The sequence below is a fragment of the Suncus etruscus genome, chromosome 16 (assembly GCF_024139225.1).
Source record: "Suncus etruscus isolate mSunEtr1 chromosome 16, mSunEtr1.pri.cur, whole genome shotgun sequence".
Lineage (NCBI taxonomy): Eukaryota > Metazoa > Chordata > Mammalia > Eulipotyphla > Soricidae > Suncus > Suncus etruscus.
In genome coordinates, this window is record NC_064863.1 from 85094635 (window position 1) to 85109473 (window position 14839).

General features: G+C 35.7%; 1 protein-coding gene across 1 annotated transcript in view; it reads right to left on the reverse strand.

Moving 5' to 3' along the window:
* The window catches only part of RAP1GDS1 (Rap1 GTPase-GDP dissociation stimulator 1), a 153397-nt gene that overhangs the window by 65523 nt on the left and 73035 nt on the right, over window positions 1-14839 (reverse strand). The window lies entirely within an intron of this gene.

Below are 14839 nucleotides of genomic sequence, written 5' to 3' on the forward strand. Positions count from 1 at the left end.
GCCGAGTGCAAGGCAAACACCCTACAGCTGCACTTTCGCTCTGGCCCTCTCATTATCTTTTTAATTTAAAAAGTATATATCATTTTGGGGCTGGAGTGACAGCAAAGCAGGTAGGGCATTTGCCTTGCAAGCAGACAACCTGGATTCAAACGTGGGCATCCTATATGGTCATTGAAGACTGCCAGGAGTGATTTCTAAGTTCAGAACCAGGAGTTCAGAGCCATGAGTGCCTCCAGCTATAGCCCAAAAAAACAAAAACAAAAAAAAAATAATAAAAATTTTGTATCAATTTACAGTTAATATTTTTCTCCAAATTCTTTAAAGTTGTCTGTCATGAGCCTGAAGATAAATCAAGTCTGCACCTTTCAACACATTTTTCTCATAGCACAGATCACCTGACAGGATTTGCTCACTTTACCACTTTCTTTTAGGTTGCAGTTCTCTATCTGCAGATAAGGAGGTGGTTAAGACATTATCAGAAAATAACAAAGGGTAAGTTTGAGTCTTCTCATATATCCACTTAATATCTGAGGGATTTGGGTTTATTTATTCTGCTTGTGCTTTTTCACAAATCAGGCAACTGCCATTCCCATCATAACCATGGGTAAATCTTGGGAGAATGTTAAGACTTTGATTGCAAGTGGGTAGATTGCTGAGTAATTTTCTGGAAACTGTGTTGTAGTAGCCAATTAAGTTTAAGAACTTCTGTTCCATAGTTTAAAAGTATACCAATATACTTTTGTTAGTCAATTACTTGTATATTGTTTTCTAATAACTTAAACAGAAAGAAACCTCCTAATTTAGCATCTGGTTACTTACCATTAAAAAATCTCCTACTATTGGATCATTCTGCCGTTCTTTGTCAATTTTAAATAAATTTTTTAAAAATTTATTCTCTTTGACTCTTCAAATATAACAGATATGTTGATTCATTAAGTTTCAGGTGTATAAGTGTGAGCACTAGCGCATGCATTGAGTGAGTTCACCATATGTCTGCATATACGTAAGCATCACACACTCCCCCTCAGCACTGTCAGCACAAAAAAAAACTACAAAAATCTAACAATCAAGGACACCAAACGATGCCACTTAGAAGATGTTCTTCAGGATTTCTTAATTTCACAGTTCTGTGTATTTCTTGAATGAACTATTATAATGAATGAACTTTTCGAATGAACTATTAAAAATTTTAGTTCCAGTGAAAAAGGGAAATAGAAAGTTAAAAGAAAAAATGCAGAGTTTAATATAATTGTTGGCAAACAAATTGAAACTAATATTTTATTCTGTGTCTTATCAGGAGATAAAGTGGCATGAACCAAAGGCATGGTGTGACTTGCCAAATTTCATAAAAATTATGTTGCCCTATTAAAATGTGTTTTAAAGCTAAGCAAATTAATCAAATACTCACATAGAACACATAACACAACAAGAGAAAAATATACAGTCATCTCATTAAACCTCTTTTTCATCCTGGGCACTACTATTTTTAGACCTTCTTCTAGAGAGAATAACTAAAATTAAAATTGTAACAGTAAAAACTCTAAAATCTATCCATGCCAATTACAGAAAAATAATTCTACTTAGACAATAAGTATAAAAAAAATGAACCTAACCAGGGAGACATTTATTTTGTGTTTAGGGATCACTTTTAGATAAGCAGGCACCCTACTACATGGTTTCTCCAATGTGGTTCCAAAACCTTTCCAGAGGATAATAAAGAAAATGACTTTCAACAATATTTTAATCCTTTCCATAACAGATATTTGTCCTCATAGAAAAAATGAATATTTTTGTAAAATTGTAGATAAAATTGCTGATCTCTGCCATAAACTCATTCAATGGCACTAATAGCAAATAATAGTTATTAATTTTCTAAAATAAAAATAGCTCATAAAATTCATACCACCATGTTTTAAAAAACTGGAAAGGTTATACATGCTAATTTAATGTATTTTAAAAATTAAAATGAAGGTAAATAAAATACCACACTAGGTTCATTTGACAAAAATAAATCTTTTTTTGTTTGTTCATGGGCAACAGCTGGTTACACTTAGGGATTACTCATGACTCTTAACTCAGGAATTACTCCAGGTGGTGCTGGAGGACCATATGGGATACTGGGGGTCCAGGTCAGCCTAGCCACGCGGTGATGGCTAACCTTTTGAGCCCGAGTGCCCAAAATGCCGCACAATGCCCGGTCCTCCCAATGGCCATACGGCCCTGTTGCCAGGTGAGCTGCAAAGCAGACACCGGCACACTCGCCTCCCGCTTCCAGCGTGCCAACTGCAAGGCCTTCGCGTGCCACCGCTGGCACATGTGCCATGGGTTCGCCATCGAGGGCCCTAGTGCAAGGAAAATGCCTATCCATTCTATTATTTCTCCAGTTCCCTTCAATAATTTTACACTAAAAATTTAATGAGCTAGGGCAGGAGAGATAGCACAGTGGTACGGTGTTTACCTTTGCACGCAGCTGACCCAGGACAGACCTGGGTTCAATTCCCAGTATCCCAAACAGTTCCCTGAGCCTGCCAGGAGCAATTTCTGAGTGCAAGGCAGGAGTAACCCCGGAGCACCGCCAGGTCTGGTCAAAAAAATTAATGAGCTTATTGCCATCATAAAATGTTACAGCAATTCAAATAATTCTCTTGACTATAATGTCTAAGTATAGATAAATAATAGGCAAAAGCTAAGTAAATAACATATGTTCTTTGAGGTCATATTAAATATCCAAGAATCCTGAGACAAAGTTTAAGAATCACTACTAAAGAATTAGAAAATGTTTAGGAAATAGAATTTTAGAAACATAGAAAAGAGGTTCTGAAACTCCATGATATACTTGGCAAATGTGTAATAGAGAAATAAAAATTAAAAATGAATCTTAGATCATTTCTTTTTTATTTTGGTATTGGGGCCACAACTGGCAATTATCCTAGCTTACTCTTGCCTCTGGGTTTAGAGATCACTCCTAGCAGCGCTCAGGAGACCATATGTGGGACTGGGGGCCAACATGCATGCAAGACAAAGCACTGCTTGACTTATGATTCTAGTACCGAATCCTAGAATATTTTACTGACATTTTGAGAGAATTGATAACAATAAGGATCCTGACCACTTCACATTGGTTTCTTAAGTAGAAATTCTAGTTAAGCCTAAGAACATATTTCTTTTTCTTTTTTTTTGGGGGGGGGGGTTGGGCCACACCCGGCAGTGCTCAGGGGTTACTCCTGGCTATCTGCTCAGAAATAGCTCCTGGCAGGAACAGGGGACACCGGGATTCAAACCAACCACCTGAGGTCCTGGGTCGGCTGCTTGCAAGGCAAACGCCACTGTGCTATCTCTCCGGGCCTAGGAACATATTTCTTAATTGGATCTTTTTACTTATTTTAGGGAAAACTGTGGGTAATCAATGACAGAAATAAAAGGTATGCTTCTGGGGGGGGGGGATGTTCAGATTGGGAGGTGTTCTAGGAGTAGTAAAAAGGGGGATGCAATCTGTTGGGATTAAGTTAGTAACAATTTTTATTGCTAGAAGCAAAGAGGATCTAGGTTATATTTTATTTCATTTTTAACTTACTGCTAAATAAAAGTTGTGAATAAACTTCAAAGAAAAATAAGTGGCACTCATGATGTTGGGAATGTGATGAAAAAGTCAGAGACAAACGAAAACAAATACTTAGGATCTCAAATAGCTGATATTGTCTATACACATTTGAGAAAGTCGGTGAAACAAAGCACAAGGCAAGACTGAGACTTTGATTTTTTTTCCAGTGAGTACAAATACAAGGGAAAATATTTAATCCGTGTTCAACAAACACATTCACAAAAAATGCATCCCAGACCCATACACTGAACTTAAGTGTGGAAGACAGGTATTTAGACAGCACAGTGCTATGAAAAACTTTAGATTCTTTTTCCTAACACAGATCACAGACATATATTGACCAAAATACAGAACTACAAAATTACATAATATTAAGATGACACAGGCCCTATATGATCTATGTGGGTGAAGAGGAAGAAGGCACTGGGGGGTGTGCAATACATATACAAAGAGATAGAAGGCAATCAACGCATGCGCTGGTGTGAACACTTACCTACCTACATTTGAATTTCATGGTTCCAAGTTCTTCAGGTCACTCATGGAAACTCCAAAGAATGGAGATCTGGAGAGAAGATCTAAAGTTGAGGAACCTTTCCCCCGAGTTTTAAGTTTAATGTTTAAAACATTGGTACAGAATAGATTAGAGATGCAGAAAGTCAAGAATTCCAGAAACTCTGGTGAAACTAGCTTGATTACTAAAATGAGTATAGTTCTTTTCATTATAATGCATCTTACCCCTAAGAAATTGCCCTTATAAACAATGAACTTTATAAATAATAAACTTACTGGTAAATAGCATTAGAAATTCAAAATCATATACATATAATTCAAAATGCAGAGTTCACAATATATAAGATATGTATACTAATCATAGTATTAAAAGTATACAATTTTTCTTTTACAAATTCACATAAAACCCCATCTACAGTAAAATGAATTATATGTCATTGAAATAAATTATAATCAACTATAAGTTTTAAAAATAAGTTTAAATATATACTGGATAAAAACTATTCAGGCATATTAATGACAAAAATTACCTTTGGCTCTCTATTTCCAAAAAACATGTAAGTTAAAAGCTAAAATGACATAAGATAGATGTTGAAAAGGAAACAGGATAAACGATAGGATGGTTAAAAATGTTACATATATGAGCTGGGATAGCCTTGTTTTAGTTTCTTATTACCTAATACCTTTTGTGCTGTTTTTTTATTTTTTTAATTGAAAAGTGAAGAGCTATTTGGGGGATTGGGGTGTGAGAGGTACTCAGGGTTCTTGCTTAGTGGTGCTCAGGGAACCATATGGGGAGTAAAAAATCAAACCAATGTCACAGCATGCAGAGAAGCAACTTAATCCCTATACTATCTTTCAGGCCTAAGAAAATAGAGAATTTTTATTTTTAATCTAGTGAAGAAGATATAAATATATGTTTAAAATTAAATTCAATGATTTTAATAGCTCATATAAATAAACCATGCATTGCATGTTTTATATCTATTATCTTTTAAGCTGAAGAATATATATTTAAATAACAAATAGAAATTTTAAAAAAATACAGAGATTCAAAATTCATTAATGAAATTACTGGAGGTTTAAGCAATAAATATATTCACAAATATATAACTTTTTTCCACCCCGTGTTCCCCACAAATATATTACTTTTTAAAAACAATGAAAATAGAAATAATTTCAATTTTTTCTGGGTTCTGAAAATATGAGCTCAAATTTCCCTTTTTAAAATAAAACTAGCTACAAACACCAATAATAAAGTAATGTAATGTAAAACAACAACCTAAAATAACACAAAGCAAAAGTGGCACAAAAAGAGCAAAGAACGATTCAGGCCAGGAATGGCTCTTCCACAGCCAATCAAATCCTCACAAAACCAGAGCAGGAGGCAAGACCTGGCCTGAGAGGGCTTAGGGCTGACAAAGGGCCTCTATTTGCAGTTCCAGGGAACAAGGCACTACCTGCTTCAAGAGAAGATAATGACTACCTCTTTCCCCATATTACATCTGACTACAGGCATTAACTTAGAAACATCAGGGGCGACCAACTCCAAACAGGAAAGTCAGCTCTTCTAAGCTTCGATGCCCAAATATAAGAACTGAGGCAACTAAAGTATGCTGAAAGACTGGGAACTGTGATTCCTGGTGGGCAGTGGAAGTCTATAATGAAAAAGTTGATAGCAGTAAGAAGCAATACAAATTCAACCCCAAACTTTCTGTATGGAAATGGTGAATGAGAACCCTGGAATACAATCCAAGCCTGCTTATAACCAACCTCAACTTTGGAGTGAAGAAAATACAATAAAGTGAAGAAAGTCCACCTAAGTTCATAGGTAATGAATGTCTGGAAAGTTGCCCAAGCACCTAAGAGCTTTGTAACTTCTTAGAAAATAACCACGTACCAAAGTGGTCATGAAAAATGTTCAAGAACAGAGGGTAACAATAAAAAAGGCATCCAATGTCCCAATGGTGATGGAAATGGTGCACTGGTGAAGGGGGGGGTGGGATGTTCTTTACATGACTAAAACCCAACTACAATCATATTTGTAATCACAGTGTTTAAATAAAGATATTAATAAAAAAAAGAGGCATCCAACAAAGAAAGAGACAATATTAAGAAAATTACAATCAGAAGTCACTGAACTGAATAAAGAGCCTGGTAAATGAAGAGAATCATCGATGAATACGATGGAAGGACTGAATAGTAGAATGACAGAAGACTGGAATAAATCAGTAGCCTTGAGGATAAGATGCATGAAATCATAAAAAAGAAAATTTTAATGAATAAAATATCAATAATATTATAAAGTTTAAAGGGACCCTAACAGAGGTGAGAATGAGGAAGAATTACTGACCAAAGAAATTACAGCTAGAATTTTGCAAGACAGAGGATTGAGTCATATACTTAGATAAAAGAAGCTCACAGTTACAAACACTAAGATGTACAGTAATTAATACGGCAAACCAAAAATAGAATCCCAAAAGCAAATTTTTGCCTGCAAAGACCACAAAGCTGCAAGGCTACAAAATCCAGGGTACCTGGCTGCGGAATAGTGTGAGTTGCCACCCAGGGACACCAAAATGTAGCATCCCAGGATCGCCACCCAAACAGCCCTAGAGAGGAAAGAAAGATGGGTAGAAACAATGCACCATATAATTTCCAGTATAAAGTCTGCTAGGGGGGAGTATCTGTGGCCCCAGCTGACTGAGAGGCTTTGCTCTGAACTCTATTCTGGCCCTCCTGCCCCAGGATAGAATCAAACTTTCTTTAAGTACCCGCCAGACCATTGTCCATAGTAGGAGGTATGTGTCCAAGGGGCATGTCCAGGTCCAATTCCAATGTCCAATTAACTTTTCAAGAGGTTAACATTTTATATATATATATATATATATATATATATATATATATATATATATATATATATATATAATTCCTCCTTTTCTTTTCTTTTTTTTTTTAATTATATAGAGAGTTATCCTCAGCATCAGTGATTAGTTAAGAGATGATCTTTGGTAAGTCTTTTAGCCACAGCGATTGTCAGCTGCATTCACCTTTCCTTGAGAGTTAATTTAAAAGTTCCAAAGCCGGGCCTGGAGAGATAGCACAGCGGCGTTTGCCTTGCAAGCAGCCGATTCAGGACCAAAGGTGGTTGGTTTGAATCCCGGTGTCCCATACGGTCCCCCGTGCCTGCCAGGAGCTATTTCTGAGCAGACAGCCAGGAGTCACCCCTGAGCACTGCCGGGTGTGATCCAAAAACAAAAACAAAAACAAAAAAAAAAAATTCCAAAGCCAAGAGATGATGTTTAAGGGAGAAAGGAAATAATATTTTAGGAAATATAAACAGTAACTTTCTATGAAATGTATGCCTAGTCTAAGAAGGTAAAAAAAAAAAACTCTGATCCTTCTGGGTGGAGGGGTGACAAATTCTTTCTGCTTCATGATGATAAGAGACATTATAGGGTTATCAGAGTTTCTTGCTATTTTTATCTATCTAAAGAGCAAATATTCCCTATTTATAATCGTTTTTGCTTGTTTTGTCTCCTTTGCTCATACATTTTCTCTGAATCTCTTTTGCTTCTCTCTGAATCTCTTTTGCTTATTTTCTTTCTAAATGATTTGTGCTCATTTTCTCTTTTGTTTAAATTCTCTCTTTAGTCTTCATTTCTTCTCTCTCTTTTCAACATTTACCTTTTTACTTACATCTTTTTTTTCTTGAAGTCCTTGCAGGGTTCAGTTGTGTTCACCTATTCTGGATGCCAACTGAGAAACCCAGGGGATCCTGGTTGCCAGGTGGGGTGAGGTACTCACCCAGGGATGCCAAAATGTAGTGACCCACCACCCAAGTGGCCTGGCTGTAAGTCTAGGCTTTCAGAGAGAGAACAGAGAAAGAGAGAAGCAAAGCAGGCAGTATCTTGCTGATTCTTTATCTCCAGTCCTGGCAGGCCAGCAGACTCTACCCCCAGCCCCAAGTCAACTATCAAATGCTTTCCTTAAATACCAGCAGGACCTTGTCCATTATAAGGGGCGTGTCCAAGGGGTGTGCCCAGGTACAATTCCAAGGATGTGTCCAGGCATGTTCAGGTCTAATTATCATTACAAGAGGTTAACATTACATGCAGAGGAACACACACGTACTCAATGCTCTGATCCAGCTTTACAAATAAGATTAAATGTCCTCATATAAAGGTGAAGAATTCTTCATGAAAGTAATAAGATAATAAACACATAAAATACGAAAAAGGAAAAATGCCAAAATGGACCCTTTTACAATAAACTCAAGATTCACTTGTTGTGGGCCTTGAGTTATGGATAACACAGCAGTAGGGCATTTGCCTTGCGTGTGGCAAATCCAGGACAGACCTGATTCAATACTCTACGCCCCATATAGTCCCCTGAGCAATTAGAGTGCATAGCCAGGAGTAACCCCTGAGTGTCACCGGGTGTGTCCCCACCCACCAAAAATAAAAGAGATTTACTTGCTTTAAAGTTAACAGTGGTACAGGCTCAATCTGCAGAGACAAGCATAAAGGATACAACCAAGAAGAAGCCATTGGAACCCAATAATTACATCAAAGTACAAGAGAAGTAATAAAAGTTAAAAACAAATAACACAAAAATTAGAACTCATATGAACAGATAGCAATAAATCACATAGCTTCAATAATTCACTCAATGCTACTGTCATGAACTCACCAATTAAATGCAGCAGAGTAACTAGAAGGATCAAAAAAATGAAACCAACATTATTTAAGACTTGCCTGAACTGCCATGATAATTATAGGCTCAGAATATAAAGGCAAATAATAACTAAAGTAGCTCAGGAGATTCATATATCAGAGGGAAAAAAACTTCAAATTTCGAAAGATTATAATAGAGCTGGACGTTATATAATATTTGAAGGGTTTATGAAAAGGACTACATCCATTAACACTTAGGTACCAAATGAAGGATCATTAAATTATATAAAGAACTGCTTACAGCCTTGAGGAAAGATATTTTAGTAAAACAATAATAGAAGATTTCAACAACCTAATCTCACTGCTAGACAGATCAAACTAAGCAAAGGAAACAGGCAAGGAAACACTTGCCTAAAAGAAAAAAACAGAAGAGCTTAACAGATGTGTATAGGATTCTTTAAAGTTAAATACAGTCTTCTCTGGTGCACAAATAAGATTTTTCAGGATAAACCACATATTGAGATACAAAACAAATGTCCATAAAATCAAGAAAACAGAAATTAGATCAAATATCCAATCAGATCATGATAAATTGAAGGTGAAAACAAACCATCAAAAGAAAGCTTCTAAGCAGTTGAAAACTATACAATATAATACTGAACAACATTTGGTGAAAAAGGAAATCAAAAAAGAAAAAGATTTCAGGAAACAAAAGAGAATGAAGACACAAGAACCAGAACAGCAAGGACAGAGAAATTGTTCAAGTGGAAAATTCATAGTAAGACAAATGTTCATCAGAAAACAAGAAAAGGCACAAATAAAAACGCAAGCCACATCTTAGAAAGCTAGAAAAAATTAACAAGGGGAAAATATTAAAAATCACAGCTGAATTTGAATAATAGAGATGCTAAAAATGGCAAAAGTGATAGTAGCAAGATGTTCAAAAACAGAGGAAAACAATAAATGAGGCATCCAATAACGAATGACAAAATGTTAAGAAAACTACAATCAAAAGTTACTATACTGTGAAGAGCCTGGTAGGTAAAGTAGAGAGTCTATCCATCTATTTTTCTCTTCTCTTCCCTTTTTTTCAATACATCAAAGAGATTATTTTCAAAATAATTAGACTTTAAAAGTTTTATCTAGAGTCATAATAAAAATAACTTTCAGATATGTATAAAAGGAGGAACAGAGCAAAAAGTGCATTGGCTCATATACAGCACACCTAAATTAGGTCCCTGACACGACATATGGTTCCCAACAATAAACAAGCTCACAGAAATGAAAGTTTACAGGAGTAAGTCCCGAGCACTGGAAGATATAGTTCAAAAGTAGAAATAGAAAAAACAAAAGATATACAATGAAAAGTACAGAATACGATGCATCATTTGAGATTTTACAAATAAATTTATGGCATGAATTTGGAGATTTTTTAAAAAACGAAATATTTTAGAATCGGCTAACAGCTAAAAATAAATCAGGAAAAACAAACATATAAGAACAACACCTAACATGGTCATCAAAATTAATCAAAAGTATTCTCCCAGAACAATACCAAGTTGGCAAAGCACTTGCCTTACACACAGATGACCCAGGCACACGATATGGTATCTGAACCAAAAAGGAATGATCCCTGAACAGAGTCAAAACTAAGTCCTGAAGTGGGTGTGATATAAAAATGTGTTTTATTACTTAAACCATGATTTATATTTATTTAGAGTTGAGCTTTAGTCATATTTCAACACCAAAAACACCATCAGTAACAAGTCCCATCAACCAGCACTCCCACAGTCGATCATCCTCCAAAATGCACCCCCAGCTCTACCCAGTTTGTCACCTTACCAGTTCCAATAAAAAGTTCTGTAATTTCACCATAGATCTCGTTTTGTCTTATTTAACCTGTGCTTTGAATACTACTCTACCACATCACCAATATGACCAATATCTGAAGCCCTAATTCCATTACTTCCCATTCTCAATTTACTACTTCATGCCTTCATTTCTCCTTTCCTCCTACCGAAACAAATAGGGCTAAAAGTAATCTAAGCATCGCCTATACTACATTAAATCTGTTCATGCAGATACCACAGAGAGCTAAAATTATACTATGCCACATCATGTATAGGAATCCCCATAGGGGATGAAACAGTAATCCTGTTTAAACGTCATAGTTATAGCATGGATGGCTAATTTTGTCCACCCCAAGAAATATTTAACTAGAAGGCCCGCTGTGGAAGATTTTAGCCCTGCGTGGATTACTAGAAATATTTCTGAGATTCATATTATGGTACTGATATTATATTCCCTTCATATTACTTGGCCTTAAAATTAATTTTCCCTTCTGCTGATATTTACAGGCAAAATATAGCTTTGATTAAAATCCCTTTATCTGGATAATTTTTAGCAACAAATCTAAGACAATATGTTTTCTCTCTCTCCAAAGTGCCTTTGCAGCCTAGGCTTCGGAGGTGCAAGGACACGGCCAGAATGCAGATTCTGGGCTATTGACTTTTCACAGAAAATGAGAACTACACCTTACTGGACTGAACTCTTTTACTTGACCTCTAAAATAATAGAGCCCAGCCCAGTGCAGATAAGAATTCCTAGATTTTTTTGTTGTTGTTGTTTTTGGGTCACACCCATTTGATGCTCAGAGGTTACTCCTGGCTAAGGGCTCAGAAATCGCCCCTGACTTGGGGGGACCATATGGGACGCCGGGGGATGGAACCGCAGTCCTTCCTTGGCTAGTACTTGCAAGACAGACACCTTACCTCTAGCGCCACCTCACCGGCCCCCCTAGATTTTTGTCTTTTACTTCTCACTAATCCCTTATTTTGCATCTGAAAAATGGCAGGAAACTCCTTGAGTTGTAAAACTTAACCATTTTGTAACTCAGAATTCCTACTGCTTACATCCATAACTTGATGTGTAGTTGTATTATTAAGCTCTGCTTTGTAATTGTAAACATTCTTCTCAATACCTACGACTGGCTTTTAAAACTTATAAAACTCCTAACTTAAAGATTAAAGTCAGAATGCAGTTTTCCACACATTTGTGTATACTCCCATCATTTGTTCAAATTTCACAATCTGTGTATCTACTCTCCTCAAGAGGACTCAACAGAAGCCCTCTAATGCATCCAGACCCAAAGAGCTAGTCGACAGCAATACTACAGATGAAATAACTTATTCCACAAGTAAATCATTTTATATCACAGTATAAATAAAATCATTCTGCTTGTCTTACTTCATTCAACATGCTATCTTCAAGTTCCAAGCATACTGCAGAAAATTGCATGATTTTCGTTTCTTGCAGCCATGTAGTTTTACACCTTGTATATGTACCACATCTTCATAATCCATTCATCCATAGATGGACACCTATTTATTCCATATCTTAACAATTGTACTAAGTGCAGCAATGATAATGGTGTGCAACTGTTTTTGATTGTTTTTTGAATAAATGTTTTTAAGTCCTTGAGTTCTACACAGAAGTAGAATTGCGAGGCCACATAGCAGCTCAAGTCTGTGTTTAATAAGCTCTCCACAGCCTATCCCACAGGGATGAAACAAGACATTTCCAGCAGCAGTGAATAACACCAAGACATATTATTCCTACTATTTTTGATACAGGCCATGCTTACTGGTATAAGATGGCATCTCACTGCTGTCTAGGTTTGGATTACTCTATGACAAAAACTGCTCAGCAATTTCTCAGGGGCCTACTGGTGATTCTGTCTTTCTCTGCTAAGTGTTCTTTTCCTCTACCATCCTTTATAAAGTTTTTGAATGTATTGTTTGTTGCTCTGCTAGCACTTCATATATATTCTAAATAGCAAGCCTTTATTTGAAATACTAAATAAAAATATTACTCCCCATTCAATTAGATGTTTTATAGTAAAAATAAGTCGATGTTTCTTTTACCATGCAGAAACTAATTTTCTGTAGTCCCATTTTCTTTTCTTTTCTTTTTTTTTTTTATTTTGTTGCATTTGTTAGTGGTATCAAATCACTGAAGACAACTTTAAGGTCCAGATCTGGGAGCAATCTAACTGTATTTCAATCTACATACTTTACTTTCCATTCAAATCTCTAGATCTTTGATCCACTTTGAACTGAATTTTGTGTAAAGCATGAGAAGTAATTTGAGCTTTAAATTCTTATATGCAGTTATCTAGTTTCCCAATATTATTTGATGGAATTTCTTTACTCCATTTTATAGTTCTAAGCTCCTTTATCAAAAATTAATTGTTCATATACATGGGATTTTGTCATTGGGTATTTGATCAGAAAGCCTATCTTTATTCCAGTACCAGGCAGTTTTGATCACAAAAGCCTTATACTACAGTTCAAAATTAGGTAATGAGATATCTCCACATTTCTTGTTTTTAAATAGGACGTTGGCTATTTGTACTCACTTTAAAGTCAATATAAAACTTTATTATTAATTTTTCAAGATCCTTGAAGAATTTCATGAATTAGGATAGAGCCTACACTAAATCTATGCTTAGGTAAGTCATTTAAACTGTATTTATTTTTCCAATACAAAAGCATGGAATATTTTCCAATTTTTTTTGGTCATGTTCTATGTCTTTCTTAAGCAATTTAAACTTATCATGGTATAGATATTTTGTTAAATTGATTCCCAGATACTTTATGTGTTCAAATAAAATGGAATAGCCTCCTTGATTCTTTCACTTCTAAATTTTTTTATTCAAGAATGCAGAAGATTTTTATGTACTGACTTAGAAGCTGGTACTGTGATGTAATATTGTTTCTAGGAGCTGTTTTATGGACTCTATGGTATCCAGTGTACAATATCACCTGTAAATAGTGATGACTTGACTTCTTTTCCAATGTGGGTTTCTTTGGTTTCCTTGCGTATTGCCTGAGCCAGGACTTATAATATTATGTTAAATAAAGTATATATAGAATAGATTCTTGGTGCCTGATCACAGAAGAAATGGTTTGTTCTACACTATTACCATTATGAATGATATTGGCTATGGCTTCTTTATAAATGGCCAGTAGCATCCTGAGGACAGCTCTAGCCAAACTTATTTTGTTGAGGATTTTGATCAAGAATGGATGTTGGTCCCATCAAAATCTTTTGCTTCATAAATTGTTATGATTATACAGATCTTTTCTTTTCAATTCTTTTGAGTATGCTGAACCATCTGTGTTTCCCTGATCAATCCTACCTGATTAGGGTGTGTAATTTTTTTGGATATGTTGGATTCAGTTAGCTAATATTTTGTAAGGAATTTTTGCATCTCTGTTTATCAGATAGAATGATCTGAAATTTTCTTAAAATGTCTTTGGGAATTAGTTTAATGTTAGCTGCATAGAAAGTGTTGGGAAGAATTACTGTATCTTCAATATTTATAGGTGATTAAAGAGTAAACGTAGTAAATCTCTGAATATTAGACAGAATTTACTAAAAATCTCATCTGCAGCACAAGCTTTCCACACAGGGAGTATTTGACATGTAAACAAGGAACCTTTGTAGTTAAGGGTAAAGTTAAGTGTGAAGGCCAGATTATTTTAAGGTAAAAACTGGTTAATCCAACAATCCAGGCTTTCCAGCTTAAGAGCATAATATTCAAAGTAAGTTCTCATTATATTTTGAATTACTGCTGGAAGGGTCCATTGTAATTTGTCCTTTTTCATCTCTATTCCAATTTATTTCAACATTTTTTTCTCATGAGTCTAGCTAAAATTTTATCTATCTTGGGGCCAGTGAGGTGGCACTAGATGTAAAGTGTCTGCTTGCAAGGGCTAGCCAAGGAAGGACCGAGATTCTATCCCCCGGTGTCCCTTATGGTCCCCCCCCAAGCCAGGGGCAATTTCTGAGCGCTTAGCCAGGAGTAACGCCTGAGCATCAAATGGGTGTGGCCCCAAAAAACAAAAAACAAAATTTTTATCTATCTTATTCATTCATTCAATGGACAAACACCATTTCACCACTTCTTTAAACTCCTTTCTTGGTTTCTATATTTCTGATTTCTACTCTCATTATTACTATTTCCCTCCTACTACTCTTTAGGTTTCTT